This window comes from Anoplopoma fimbria, chromosome 16, assembly GCF_027596085.1.
Source record: "Anoplopoma fimbria isolate UVic2021 breed Golden Eagle Sablefish chromosome 16, Afim_UVic_2022, whole genome shotgun sequence".
Taxonomy (NCBI): Eukaryota; Metazoa; Chordata; class Actinopteri; order Perciformes; family Anoplopomatidae; genus Anoplopoma; species Anoplopoma fimbria.
In genome coordinates this window covers 17224018-17239085 of record NC_072464.1, presented here as the reverse complement: position 1 = coordinate 17239085, position 15068 = coordinate 17224018, and positions in this window count along the sequence as shown.

Here is a 15068-nt window from a genome sequence, read left to right as displayed (position 1 = left end):
TTTGACTCGTACTGTATATATTTTTTTGTTATGTGGAAATGAAAATTACAAGTAGGCTAATAAAGTTTAACTGACTCCCTGTGGACACCTTTTGATTCCCGGGAACCAACAAACAATTATTAAACCAAAATTGCATAGTTGCATTGCATATCAGCCTGCCTACAGTGTAACCTGGAGTTAAAAATATCATTAACCACACATCTGATGTCTGAGGGCCTCCAGCGTGTGTCATAACGGAGTGATGCAAAGGTCAAATTAAGACCTTTAACCTGTTCTGAGAGAGATGGTTTGAAGGCCATTATGTCTGGGTGTCAAAATGAGATTTCAATATAGAAGAGAGAAAAAATTGTGGCCCATAGCCTCAAGCTTTTTAGCTGGGGCCATACATTAAATATGCTCTTTTGATAAATTGTATTTGGCTATAACACAGATGAGTAACATTCCATTTCACTCTGACATTTGGAACATGTTGTAAAGTACACGTAAGTGTTGTGAAAATGTTTTAATGCCCTTTTACAATATATTACACAATTTGTTTTACTAGAAAAATGAATTTACAAAGAAATTACCCTTAAATAATGCCAATATGTATATGATAAACCTAACAATCAACACTTTTTTCATATGTTATAAAGTTAATCCTTCTTGTTTTATCAGTTGTTCTTGGTTAAAAAGCCTGTGCTGCTAGACATGTGGATGGCTTGTTCTCAACCTTTCTGTACACACTAATTAAGTTTAAGATCTCAGTAATATAAGATATTAGATTTTGTTAAAAAAAAATCTGTTTCTTTATTTTAATTGCATTAACTTCATTACAATAAACACAATTGTTTTTGCTTAAGTGATAAAGAAAATAGAGCTCAAACTAGTAAAATAGCATATTTTTCTCATTAACACATGCAGTGAATTGTCAGAATAACATATGGACTCTTCATTGACATCAACCAGATGCCTTAATGACAGTTAAGCACATGTCTTGATGACCGGAATTGGAAAAGTCCCAGAAATGAACAGAACACCGAGACCTGGATTAGAAAGATGGAAGCAGTTTGGAGACAGCTCACAGTTTGACACGGTGGCTGAAGACAGTACTGTGGATGAGGACATACAACTAACTGCTCTGATTGTTTTTTACAAGTGTTTGCAAGGCCATATGGGGCATAAAATCATCCCAAAGCTGTCTGATATTAACATGATGTTGTTTTTCGGAGACTGCTATGGGGCGGTGGGTATCTGCCCTCATGCTGACATCAGGCCTGTCACAAAGTCAGTGGACGGCCTAGCTGTGCTTCTGTATTCCCGTCACGTGAGGTCCAGTTTTATCTCTTGAATATGGAGAGCATCTGTTTTGACACGAGTGATAGAAGCACTGACAGAGGCAGCTTAGCGAGATGCCTCTCATCCTGACAAGGCTCAGGCGCTCTGGGCAGAGGGGCAGAGGCTCTGCCGACTCCCTGTCTCATCTGGAAGAGACCCATCTCTGCCTTCCACTCCGCCTGGGTCAAACACACCCATCCATCACAGCCCCTCCCTTGTTTTCTCCCAGGGCATCGAGCAGTATTTTGCAGCCATTTTTCTCCCCCCACTCGTGGCCGTCAGTCAGGGACGGCTTTGCAGTAATATAACTGACACTGGCTGGCGTTCAGGGAGTAATGAATAGCCTAGCTGGGTCTATCAGGACACTCTTTCATGCTTCTCTCTCTCTCTCTCTCTGTCTTTATTTCTTTCTTGCTTTGTCCTGCTAGTTTTGTCTCAACATAACCACATTTCAAACTAACATAAAGTGCAATACATCCTCCTCTTCACTGCCTGCCCCTCCTCATCTCTTATTAAGGTCCCTCCTGCTCTATTAATGCAGACATGTTTTGTACATTTGACTTTGCAAATGGAAATGTTGCATCATTGTTTCGGATCATCATAAACTGAATGTAAATAAATGCAAATCTTAAAAGAACTTTGAAAGAATACATTTTCACAAAAATGTCATCTGTTTCATTGTCTATGAAAAAAGATTTAAATCAGTCTACAAGGGTAACAAGGTTACAAGGTTACAAGGTTTTGTTTGTCATTGTAGGAAAGGGTTGCACAAGGAAATATGCATACTCTGGGTCAGCCTCTGCTATCATATACATTTTTTTTAAAAAAAAATACTTTTTAGCTAACTGATCAAAGTGATATCTATAGCTGTTGAGCTAGGTCCAAAAACTGAATGTGTGACAAACTTTCCCTGTAAAAACTAGTCTTGTACGAATGGTGACAAAAGCTGAATGCACATTTATTATATTGTCTTTATAAGATGGTATAAAGGGTGTGAACAGGGAATATATAGCTATTAATTTAAGAGAGCAAAGGAAGTTCATGGTAGATGTGCTAAACAGTTGGTGCTACATTTCCCAAGTTGTGAACAGCAGCACCTAAAACACCCAAAAATATTCAAGGAATTAGATATTGTGATTGGGCATCTTTTTCACTTTCTTGCTAAGAGAGATACCACTCTCTGTATTGTAAATACGAAACGACAGTCAGTAGTCCATTAGCTTAGCTTAGCATAAAAGGAAACAGCTAGCCTGGTTTATCAGAGGTAACAAAGTCCAGCACCTTAAAGGCTCACTAATTAACTTATTATATTCATACCAAAAACCAAAGATTAAAAACAACACATTGTGTTGTTACAGGGCCCTTTGACCGGCTAAGAAAGCTTTTTTTTATCCATTAGACTCAGCCAGGCTCGCCGTTTTCCTGTCTTTGTGTTGAGCTAAGCACACTTCATATTTAGCAAACGGACGAATGATTGGCCTAGATTTTTACTGTTTAAATCTGAGCAACAAAAAGCAGAACTATTCCTTAGAAAGCATGTTGGTCTCCGACATCTCTTGAGATTAATCACTGTAGTTGTAGAGAGACTGAAGTGGGCGGTAGAATGAAGTAGTGGTACTCTCCAGACTCCATTCTCCATCTACCTTTCCTCCTCCATTCACTCCTCCAGTCCACTGCACTCGACCTCCCAGCCAATCAGTGAAAGGTGACTTTGGGGGCGGCGGGTGGAGTGGTTATGTCACTGACCCCTACAGCGTGATTGAAGCCTCTCAGTGGGGCCTCTTCAGAAAAACCTAGAAAGATGGGGAGTCGTAGATTACGCCTTCATCAAAACATTGGTATTTACGTTTGTTTGAATGAATCTTTCAGATAAGATTGTTACCTTTACTCAGCGTTTATACTGGTGCACCTCTTTTTTTTGTTCATTGCACACTGCATTTGTTTTCTCCCTGACATTTTACCTCCACAGACTGGCAGTACCATTAATAGGTTTGACATTTTAACATATAGCTTTGACATTTTAATGTATTAATGAGGGAATTGAACCTCTCAGATTGTTTCTTTTCACTACAAAGCCTGAGAGATCGGGGCTTCTAATAAATACGCAAAGATTACACTCCTGAAAAATGAGCTGCTGTTAATAGTGTTGGCTCTTTACATAAAAGGTTAATAGTTAATAAAGTCTGAGTGCCATAATCTCAAAAGAAGGTAATCTGTCAGAGTTTGTATATCAAACATAGCTGTAAATGAGAGAGGCTAGTGAGTAATGAATTTGTGGCAAAGCTACTTTACCTTGATTTTGTGTTTGAGCGTATACATGTGGAGGACCCATCCTGATGCTTGTATATAATTCATGATGTCAGAGTCGCATCCCTTCAGCTTGGCCTATGATCTGATGAATCCAAACAGTTGACCTATGATCTCAGCGATGATCCGACTCATAGGCTGTTCCGACATTTTGAGGCAAGGTCAGAGACAATAAACCAGTGCCAGTAGTCACTCATCAGTTGTTTTATAAGTAAATAAGTAATAATCGTTCAATATTTTGTTGGCAACTGTGAGTAGAGGAACAGACTTGAGGGAGTGATGAGGGAGAAAGAGCAGTAAGTGTAGCAGTTTTCTCTTCCATGCCCATAGGCTGTCAGTGTGTTGTTTATAAATAGTTTGGTGGCTCAGCAGGAGAACAGCACTTCATCAAGGACCACGGGTACAACCTGCATCCGTCTGCACTTACACTAGCGCCCATCCTTGATTACAACGGTCTTCCTACTTCCTCCCCCCCACACTCAGTTCCCTCTTTTGCCCTCCTCTTCTAGCGCTTACCACACATTCTGTACATCCTGTAAAGATGTTGTAGTTTCACTGATTTGTTTCCTCCAACAGCGGAGATGAAACAAGGTCACCTTTCTATCACACAACAATAACTTGTCAGATAATTAACCCCTGACCCAAGGACTTTTCTGATTATCTGTTTCAAGATAATCTGCTATTAAAAAGGCTTTTTCAGTGGTGCTCTTACAGTATGTGCTGAGTAAAATGTCTTACATATTGCACTTCAATATTTCAAGTTGAACATTGCCTCAACATCAATATAAGGCAATCAGTAAATAAGCATAGAGTGTAGAGGTTACAGCTTTGTAACCTAATAATCACATGATCAAACAAAATTGCCTGTTTGTTTCAGTACATTCATCCACAATTTTTCCATTAATGGTGTTGAGTTCAAAATGCTTCCCCACTTTATTCTTGACTGTGAGATGTAGTTAATTTTCGAAAAGCTAGTAATGGGACCTTTGATTATTGGGACAAGATTATTTTAAAAACACAAATTTAAAAAATCCATCACAGATCAAATATAACATATTATTTCTTACAGTGTTTGAATGGTAGATAGCATTTAGTATAACAATTGACAATACTGGTAGCCATGATCGTGCAAATTTCATGGATTGCAGTGGTAGGTGTTGCTCGGAGCAACTGCCTTAAAAATGTTCACAATGGTTGAAGAAATATGCTGATTCCACTATGTGTTGCTTTCCTGTAAGTCGATTTACAATTTTTTTTTTCTGTCACCTATGTAGATAGGAATTTATGTCGGAAGACGATGTGCCCAATCTTAATTCCAGCTACAAAACTCTGATTCATCCAACTGGGAGAAATAGTCGTGAGCGAGCACAACACCAGACCTTTTGAAATCACTGAACAAAATGGGAGATGAGGGCAAATACTTTTTTTTAAGACCATCAGTGAGCAGGTTATTTTTCATTGTCACTGTGCTGTACATTACTCTGTTGTGCACTGACCATGGAAGCTAATGTACACATTCACTCAGCCTTATGAGGCAGGACCTGAAATGACAGCCCTGTTTAATGCATGGTCCTTTAATAAAGCACACACACACACAACACACACACACACACACACACACACACACACACACACACACACACACACACACACACACACACACACACACACAGACATGCGTGCATGCAGTGGGCCAGTGTTGATTTCATTAGCAGCGTTGGAGAAACAACACAGTAGCCGATGGCTTAGAGAGTGATGAGGCGTCGGGTTTCACCACTGACAGCCGTTTGCTAAGTGTGACTGAAATACTGCCTTCCCCCTCACTCTGTCTCCCCCTCATTCTTCTTGTCTCTCCATCTTTTCCCTCTATCTGCTGTTTCTCCTCATTCGTTGTCAATCGTGTGGAGCTGTGGCCTGTAACCATTGGTCTGTAGCTGTGTATGTGTGTGTATGTGACTGACTCTTAACCTCAACTGAATGTATTTCATCTGCACTGGCACTGCACAATTTCAATCAGAGCTAATGGAAGTGCTGGCCAACGCTCAGATCAGGCCTGGTCCTCAGCACACACACACACACACACACACACACACACACACACACACACACACACACACACACACACACACACACACACACACACACACACACACACACACACACACACACACACACACACACACACACACACACACATCTAAAGTACTGCATGCACACTGTGTGTAATAAAGTGTCTCCAGACAAGCACAGCATTCGCAATAAACTGCAAACTGACTGTTCGATAAAAGAAAAAAAAATGCTACTCAGCAATGAGACAGTGGTTTCCAAAAGGGAGCATTGTTTGGTCATATTAATTAACTAATTGAATAATTATGAACAAGCAAAATAGGTATATTTAAGTATATGAAGACATGCTTGACCCAAAAATAGTGTTAACCCTTTCACTGCAATGATACAGAGACTGTGAGCAATTTTTCAATGTTAAAACTGTATCTCCCGTCTCAATGGAAACCACCACTTGGTGTTGCTGAATCTTATATCTGTTTGGTGATGGGCAGGTAGTGTACAGTGTGTTTCAGAGGTTCTTTACTGAAAACAGCTGCTTGCTTTAGCTATTTGAGCGGTGAGAGTGAACCAGAACAGTAAAGTTGCGGGCTGGACAGCTAAACAATGAGCTGAAAGACCTCTCATGTCTATGGACTTGGATGATGATTCATTGTTTCACATTGTCCCATTGTTTTTTTAGATTTTCTTTTAATACATTGCTTTATAAATTATAGATTATAGCTGCTTTATGCTAAGAAAAGAAAGCATGGCTGTTTTGTGCACATTCTATATTCTGTTTCACTTGTAGTCTATTATGTTACACACTTTTTAAAATATTTTATCATATTATATATTTTCTTTCGCCCCATTTTTGTAATTTTATATTCACTTTTTGCATTCAGTGTTTAATTATTTTACTGCACACATTCACATGGTGTAATTGTCCTTTTTTTCTGTGCATAGCTCTGCAAAATAATGGCTTTCAATTTTGTTCATGAGAAATGAAAAAAGTCCTGATTCAGCACTAGTGGGCAGACTTATCATTTAATATTGCTCCCTTGTGACCCCCAACAGGATGTGCTTAAGTGTAACACATACTGGGTACCGTGATGAGAGCTCCTTCACCACTCTATAGCTACAGTTATGCTGTATATTTAGCAACAGAATGGAACCGCCTTCTATTTTTTCAGCAATTAGGCAACATCAGTCACTGTCCAAAAACTGTGCCTGAATGGTAAGCACTCCATTAGTGGAATTACAGCAGCTTAAGAGTGTTGCAGAAAGAGACGGGGAAACGAGGGAAGTTAATGAATTCCAATTGGTAATCCGTCAGTGGTGATATGCCTTTTGCAGGAAACACTCGCTGTGTGGACTAAAGCAGAATCTAAAAATGACTCATCCTCAAATCACTGCTTAAATCTACAGTATAGTCTACATTAAGGTGTAAATAATGAACTGTTAGCATTTTCAGGTGGATAATGGCAGAAACAGTAATTACAGTGTGGCCTATTGAGGAACTCCAGATGGGCTGACTGGAAGACTGCATCTGATGCCTCTTTGGCTGAATACATTAAAAAAACACTAATTGAGTAAGAAAGGTTCATATTTACCAAGCAGCATGGTGCCTGTTTGATTTAGGAATACATTTAAAGTACAGGTTTATTAATATATTTGTTGACTATGGGATAGAAACTCAGCGTTCTACACACCGTCTCCGTAATGTGACATTTAAATATGCATCTGTTTTGGCTTTAGTCTACATTAAGCCTGGGTTTTATACCCCCCAAAAAGTAGAGACTATTTTGATGTCCCCATTTAGCATTGGCATTTTTTTTTACCATGATAGCAATGTTTTGTTATCATTAACTCTGACCAAAATCTTCCCCTAACAAGTACTTTTCTTTTCTGGACTGAGTTGCAAGATCAGAAACAGTGAGTGTATGTAAGACAGTATTTAGTGTACATATGGGCTTTAGTCATCTCCTTTATGTTTTCACTGTCTTGGCACACAAATTACTTACCGATTTTTCAAGCTTTGCACCATAATATCTAATGGATTTGAACCAACATGCTTTAATGCTGCCACTACTTACTTTAAATACTTGATGACTTTAAAGAATCACCTAATTTTGTGACAATCTGTAATATAAAGTAATTGTACCAATGACAAAATAGTGTGTTTGTTGGTTTTCTACCAGCACGGCCAGCAAGGCCGTCCAAACAACATGGTCTCACAAAAAACGTGAAATTCCTCATCACATGTTGACAGCACATTATGTGGTGGTGACATATTTTATAAAAAAAACATGTCAGCACTACAGAATCAGTGCCGATTGAGCGTCAATTAGGAGGGTAGGTGGATGGGTCAAACAAACAGGACTTTCAACCATGACACCCTGTTCATCATTGTGACGTTTGTGATGTTTGTAATGCTGCGTTTTGTTGCCTAAACTGAACATTATATTATTTACGTGGTGCCGACATGTACTTTGAACACATTATGTGCCACCACCACATAATGCACGGCTAACATGTTGGGGACATTTCATTATCAATGATTACCAATAGCCGGAGAGCATCCGAGAAAATCCCTCATGGGTTGTCTGCTAAGTAACCAGGTTAGCAAGGTCAAAGGTGGAGTGGCTGGTAAGTGATAAGTAGCCCAGTTCTACCCAAGGCCCTGGATAAGCATTCCTGTTCTCAGCTCAACAACCTCAAACACTGGACGCATGAAACTAAAGGCTGTGATGGCCTTTTCCAATCACACGCTGTAACCTCCTTCATTAATCACTCTAAAAGTTAATTTAACACCTCATACCTTTCTGTCTTTTGGTGCTTTATGGACATCATATACACATTTCCAGGGGAATTCTTGTATTCCTCTGTCGGTGCATCTCCCCTCTATGTTCGCTGATCAAGATGAACTGCTGTGTGCAGCCCAAATTCAATCCAGCGAGACCCAGACATCAATAATGTATTAGAGGAGCAGTTAGATGCCTAAAGATATCAGTATTGATCTCCTACTTAGATTCAGCTTGTTTGGACTAGGAGACAAATAGCCTCTCCGCCTCTCTCGAGGAACCCATTTAATTTTTACAGAAAGAGTTACTCCACAATGTTTCTGTATCTCTGCTGCTGATGTCATTCTAACAAAGATTGTAAATGGGACTAGAAACTTTGTATTATTATTATCTCCATTCATGCTATTACAGAATGCTGCATTCATTCATTATCATTTCAATCACATGGACGAAGTGCACATGTCACACTTGTTTATAGGTGTCAAAAAGTCACGACAGATTCAGATTGATGGAAAGCTCTTTCTCCAGATCTGTGAGTATGGCTTCCCTCCTATTTCTAGAGCCAGCCAAATCAATTCCCTCTCTCTCTCTTCCACTTTTGTTCTCTTTTATAGCTGCTCTTTGTCCAATGGATCAATGCAAGCGCAATATTTTAGTGGACTGAAAGGGTGGAGAACCTGCAAACCCTGCCTGATCAAGGTTGCATGTTAATTGTGACATTTAATTCAATTCAGTTCAATTCAGTTTATTTTGTATAGCCCAGAATCACAAATTACAAATTTGCCTCAGAGGGCTTTACAATCTGTACACATGTGACATCCTCTGTCCTGGAAACAGGAAAAACTCCCCTAAAAAACCCCTTCATGCCATCTCTTTGAGCAGGCAAATCATTTAAACTTCTATTTTCTTATCACGCAATATATCTAAGGTTTTTTGTTCCTCTATTTATTTCTCTAAGAACTCTATAGCTCCATTTTTGTCTCTAAAAGGTTAAATCTTTTTGGTTATTATTTAAATTTTAAATGCAAATACACCTCTTCACATTAATAGGATTTTAATGCGGCATGGAAAATTCATGTCACAATGAATACAATTCATTCAGTTATTGAATTAAAAGTTTTCATCTTCTTTGATTATTTCTAAAAATACTTTTAGTTACTTGATCTTTTCACATCTAGTTTTACATAAAAAATAGCACTGCGTATATAAATACATTTAGATTAATAAGGCTGTAAGACCTTTTTTTATCCTTTATATACACAATGTATAGACTTTATACTATGAAACCAGTTTCACCGTGTGCTTCTCAGTCAGATAGTCATGCAAATTTTGTGCCACTGCGTCAGCGTCCATTCTGGGTCAGCTGTTGTATCTGGGGCAGACAGTCCTTTTGAAACTACTGGCTTGATGTGCCTCTGTCCATCAAAACACACACACACACACACACACACACACACACACACACACACACACACACACACACACACACACACACACACACACACACACACACACACACACACACACACACACACACACACACACACAGAAACTCTAAGTGTATGTGTCTGTTGTTTTCCAAGCTTCATCACAGTCTTTAGGGCTTTATCCATTTAGCTCCTCACTCTTACTTGCCCAAACCAAAACCCATCTCTGTCCAGACAATGATAATGTACAGAAAAATTCAGACAGAGAAGAGCTGCGGTGTTTTGTTGCAGAAAGCACCAACAGTCAAGATGTATATGATGACCAAGAATTAATGTCAGTCATTTACAATGGAACAACAGACATAGGAAGGGTTTACCCACCATGACATCCCAGCATGAAACTAATACAATGTAAACATGCATGTAAACACAGTCTTTAACTCTACAATTATAGAAAATAAAGAATACAAATCTTAAACAATGCAATTTTCTTTTTTATGGATCTCAATTTAAGAGCCATTCCTCTGCATTTGGAAAGGGTGTCCCAATCCGTAACAGGGGCAATACATTGGTAAATGGGTTTGCTCATGTAAGATTTAATTATCTTTTCCCATCCAGAACAGGTAATCTCATTATCCTCTGCTGCTTCCTGTACAGAGAAGAGGGAGACATGAATCGGAACAGAAGTACTGAAAGTACAAAAACACTTTTCTTCCCAGCTTCTTTGTGTTTCTGTCAATTACACTAACTACAGACAAATATCAAGTGAATAATCCCAAATAATTCTCATTTGATTATTTCTTGACAACCGTCCATAATTAGTGCAGCTGAAGTTACACATGGGCTTGTTTTCTCCGCATAAACAGGGGACTCTCTTCCCGGCAAATATTTAGAGCAATTACATTATGGGAGGCATCATTTAAAGGAACACATAAATGCTCCCTTGTTGATTGCACTGTCTTAGACTGAGCCAACACTGAATCAATAGTCCCTTTTGTTACTAATGGAAGACATGTCAGAAGAATAGAAGCCTTGCATAAACCTTTTAATATGCTCATTCAGATGCAAAGTGAAAGGTATAATGCTCTCAAGGCAGTAATTAATTGACCAAAGGCAGTGTATGGTTACACAGTGTCGGATTTAATTCATTGTTATGCTAACCTTGACATAATTTGAATTTTTAAAGTTTATTGTCAACAATAACTTCAGTGAACTGACTCTCCCGGGTTAAACTGGCCACTGATTAAAGCTGTTTTACCTTTGTTTCTCATAAATCACATTATTTTTATCAAATTGCATTAAAAAACACAAGCTCCACTAGCCACCGCTGTCCAAATACCAAAAAGAGCTTGGTGTGAATTGATCATCTGAATTTATTTAATACTCTTAAGGAACCTTTTCAAAGTGTGAAAGCCTGTGTTTCAAACTGGAGCTGTGGAGTGGATAAGACATGTGCATTGACCAATACGGGAGCGTCTAACAAAAAGATGTTATTGACTGCATTATGTTTAATCAATCAATCCATCCGCTCATCAATCCATCCATCTATCTATCTGAACAGTGTGCTCTGCCTCTGCTATGTACTATAATTAGTTTTTTTTTGTGGCACTATAATTAATCAGTCAATTATTAATTGGTAAGTTAATAAGTAATGTGTCTGTTCAATTAGTGATTTCTCATGAGACCATGGGACTCACTTGGCCCGACATACTGTATTCTGTTGTGCTCGTTTGACACACACACACACACACAGACAAACACACACACTTCTCTATAACCGAGAAGACGGCCAATATCCAGAGTCACAGGGAACCATTCCTCTTGATTCATGGGAGATGTAAAACCGGAAGAAATAATCAAATAAATAACCAAGACACTGGCCAACACACACACACACACACACACACACACACACACACACACACACACACACACACACACACACACACACACACACACACACACACACACACACGCACAGCAGCTGCTCATCCATCTCTGCCTCTCTGTCCGCCTCTCCGGGTTGCCTCCTCAGCAGGTGTGTGTGTGTGTGAGTGTGTGTGTGTGTGTGTGTGTGTGTGTGTGTGTGTGTGTGTGTGTGTGTGTGTGTGTGTGTGTGTGTGTGTCTGTGTGTGTTTGTGAGACGACCGGGGATATTGGCAAGTTAAACCCGGTCCCATCATATGTCATCTTTAAATGACAGTGTCGTAAAGCATTACGGAGAGCGGAGTGGAGGAGAGAGGGCCTGCCAGGGCTTTGTTAGCCAGATAGATGTTTCTGCCCTGTTAGCCTGTTAGCCAGCAGCTGGTAACACTTCTAATCAGAAACACGTCCTGCCTGCTGCAACAGGTGCCATTCAGCTGGGGGGGATAAAAGAACACAGATACTGTCTGACCGATACCAAAACTCATAATTTTGTCTTCTATTCTATTCTGTATTCTGTATTTTAGGAACTATTTACTTACATCTAAACGCTAAATAAGAAAGCAATTAGACGAGCTTAGAATAAAGAATGGAAATGGGGAGACAGCTAATCTGGCTCTGTCCAAAGTGGAGTCTCTGCTGGTTGCCTAGCAGCCCCACAATGACTTGAGCAATTTAGGCAAAAAAATAATCATTACAAAATTCCCTGTTTTGCTTTTTATACCGAATAAACAAGCAAGATATAACGTGTTCAATTGTCAGCTAAGCAAAGCTAACTGCCTGTCGTCTCTAGATACATATATTGCATAGACATGACAGTGGTATCAATCTTATTTTCTAACTATGTAACAGCATAATCCAAAATGCAGTTGCTTATTTAGGCATAGATAAAAAACACATTCACACCATCTGCAATAATACGTTTAGTGGCCACTAGGGGGCATTGGAAAGTAGTGAACACAACACTGACATATCGTCACCTTTAATAGGTTCTAGCTGTGTATATCTGCAGGTAGGGTAAATTCAGTTCTTACAGCTTTTTTTCCAGCTGTCTTTAGTGTCTGTATCCAACGCTATGAACCAGCTGGCAAACCTAAACTAGAGCTGAAAGATGCTGTGAAGAAGAGCAGATTTGGGTGATAATTCTCTGTGGGTTCATCACTAGTGACCCCTTTCATGGCAAGTAGTCATGTGCTCTATTGTTTATGTAGGACCAGTTTACTATGAGCACGTTGTTGATAAAAGATCAGAGTATGATGTAAATTATGGGGTTTATGAAGTGAAAGAGATGCTAATAAATGTGTTGTGATTCAGGTTGCGAGATTATATTGAATACGGTTTATCTGTGCTTCTGATGGACCTACGTACATGTCCTTTTGAACACAGGGGAAATGATCAGTGGAGGAAGGGTTGGCGTAGATTGAGAGCCTTACTTTTCTTTCTAAAATGGCACAGAAAGGCATTTTTATGTAAACCTCTCAAATTATAATTTCAAACGGGATAAATCATTTATTTGGCTATTCATCATCAAAGTGGAGAATGAATAAAGAATAATTTTGTCCGTGCCAAGTGAATGTGCTATTAGATGAGAATCACCAACTTCAGTTAGAAATAAAATAGGATTTCTTCCGTATTAATGTATGAGCATCATATCGCCTGCCAGCTCTCATCTTTGTTTATCTCAGCCTCGGATGGCTCTTATTTTTCTGCTTTTGTTTTAATCAGTGCAGGCGTCTGAATTGTTAGGTATCTGCTGCTGGAGGAAGCCAGATGTGCAGCAGCGGTGAAGCAAGACTAAAGACACACACACACACACACACACACACACACACACACACACACACACACACACACACACACACACACACACACACACACACACACACACACACACACACACACACACACACACACACACACACTCATAGATGTGCTTTTACTGTTAATGTGGTTTCAAGGCTGCACCTTCTTCCTCCACTCAATATTCATTGTGAGTCCGGCATTAACTAAATCACTCTGAGGGATCTCCCCCCCTCCCATCCCTCCTCAAACTGTGGTGTAATATAATTTGTGGATCGAAGGTTGTGTGGGTTCAGTTGATTACGTTAGCAATGCTGTGACGAGTCAGCTCCCGTCAGCTCTTCAACAAGGAGGAAAAGCAAGATTTAGGCATTCAGGCTTCAGGAGATGGAGGTATATTGGAGAGAAACATGAGTTGATTATTATCGATTCTGCATTGTGAACAACTTTACATATGAATAATAAGATAAATAGTCAGGTTTCCCAGGGGGACATTTGTTTTACCATACACATTAGGGTTTAATGATTGGCTGTCAGAATAGAGCAGTTTATCTCATGCTCCACTGATATATTGTGAAATATTGAACATGTTGCATGTAAAATGGGACATTCGTACAACTTTATTCAAACTTGCAAAATTTCCTTTTTTTCAGGGAACCCTTTGCTTCACATTTCATACATTTTCTTTCATTCTCAATCTCCTCTCTTCTCCTCTCTTCTCCTCTCCCTCCTCTCCCCTCCTCTCCCTTTGGGCCTATTAAAGCCTAATTGGAGCAGAGCTACTTACCACTGATGGGATCAATGGGACAACCAGCAGTGGACGGACACCATTTTCATTACTTACTGCAGCACAAACGCAGTGCATTGAGTGCAGAGTTGATAGAAAGGCTGCAGAATGTGTCAAAACAAAGAGGTGCAGCTGAATTATATTCCATAACTTGGATGGTAATTTTCCTAAAGTGAGCCGAATATGGTTGAATGACTAAAATGAGAGTTTCCTTAAAATGCAGTTCAATACATTAATATGTAACTGATGGTATGCAGTGAACCCAGTTGAGAGTGGTGGCACAATTCAAATACAGATTAAAGAAGAGAATTTATGGTTAATGGTGGATTTTTCATTTGTGAAATGTACAAGTGCAAACGCACACACACATGCACACGCTCAAATTGCAGCTACCATGATATGTGCTGGTGTGTGAGGTGGTCTTTCCTTGCAATGTTGCAGTGATAGGAAATCAATAGGTGCAGTGTATCAGTCAAATGTGCATCAGAACACTGTCAATCTCATCAAACCATGAAACCTGCTGCTAAATGTCAAAACTCAGTCTCACTGCAGCAGAAACAAAGAAGCTGTTTGAGAACCTTTTTTTTGTTGCAATCAGGGAAAAACAAATCTAATTTGCAAACAGATTATGGAGAACAATTGATTTGGCATCACAAATGA